Source organism: Epinephelus moara, chromosome 19, assembly GCF_006386435.1.
Source record: "Epinephelus moara isolate mb chromosome 19, YSFRI_EMoa_1.0, whole genome shotgun sequence".
Lineage (NCBI taxonomy): Eukaryota > Metazoa > Chordata > Actinopteri > Perciformes > Serranidae > Epinephelus > Epinephelus moara.
In genome coordinates this window covers 40299472-40300759 of record NC_065524.1, presented here as the reverse complement: position 1 = coordinate 40300759, position 1288 = coordinate 40299472, and the positions used below count along the sequence as shown (strand labels likewise).

General features: G+C 40.9%; 1 pseudogene; it reads right to left on the bottom strand.

Annotated features, from left to right (window-relative positions):
* LOC126406349 (NACHT, LRR and PYD domains-containing protein 3-like) overlaps positions 1–1288 on the bottom strand; it is a 13683-nt pseudogene continuing 12395 nt past the window's right edge.

The window sequence follows — 1288 nt, the reverse complement described above, 5'->3', positions numbered from 1 at the left end:
GTTAGCTTGCAAACTTTGTCTGCCCAGAGCCGTAACTTGTCTGGCCTCTACTATGATTTAGAAGAGTTTTGTCTTTTCTTTGCTGCATCATGCAGCAAAGATGAGAAGAAGTGGGGGAGGGGTAGGAGCTCCAGCTAAAAAGAAGATGGCCAAATCAAAGATGGCCACAGAGGGAGGTCTTCTGAGCACATCGGTCAGAAAAGCAATAGGACATGTGAGAGAGGAAGTTTTAAGTTCCCTCTCTGATTGTAGTTATGTTGAAAGCCAAAATGTTTGCGTGTAATCTAAGTTTCATAGAGGTGCCGGGTTAGTAAAAAGGATTTTCATTGCTAACAAGACCCTGGGTCTGTGTGAAGCATTACCTACCTTAAATCAACTTTGCTTTTGCAAAGCCAAATACTCAATAACCTGACTACAAAGATATCACAACAATAACTCAATGAATAATGTGAAATCATTATATATACATTGACAGAGGTCAAACAGTCTTGCTGGTCCTGTACTGTTGTACTAATGTTGTGCCCTGTTTTTATGTTACCAGTCCATGAATGGAGGGAAGAGTTGGTTGTTTTGTTGTTCTGCTTGTTAGCCAATAGTTGTCTGTTATAGATGAGCCTGGCTTAGAAGAGTTGTGGTTCCAGTGGTGCAGGTCAGAGGACCCTGGTCGCTCTTTGTCCTTACAGAGTTAGCAGTGTGGCACTAACTTAGCCTTGTTCTCATTTGCTCAAAAAGTTAGCTTGCAAACTTTGTATCTGCCTGGAGCATGAAGGTGTCTGGTCTCTTCTACCATTTAGAGAGAGCTTTTGCTGGCTGGGAGCAGACCACATGCAGAGAGTCTTTTCTTTGCTGCTACTATAAGTCCATGATCTTAACTGTCGCACCACCCTCAGGACAAACTCACATCCTACACACATTCTCTGAACTACCATCAGCTGTGTGTGATCCTGTACAGACTGAACTATCTGTTGGGAACATAAATTCGGGCTTGACACAGCGGCACCAAATATGTCGGGATTTAATTGGCTATCGGAAATAATTAATAATCATGTTAAATAATGTGACTTAATTAACATTAAATCACCTCGTGGGGCACCATTCCCGTAAAGGGAAAAATGATAGCCAGTTAAAGATATCAGTCTCCTAAAATACGCTAAACTCTTAATTTGGAGTTTGATTAATGATTAAATTAATGACAACAACCAAAATTAACAGTAACGCCTAAAGGATTTTGGAGTTCTTGACGCAGCAGAGGTTGACTATTCATTCACTCTTGTGCAACATTAAACAG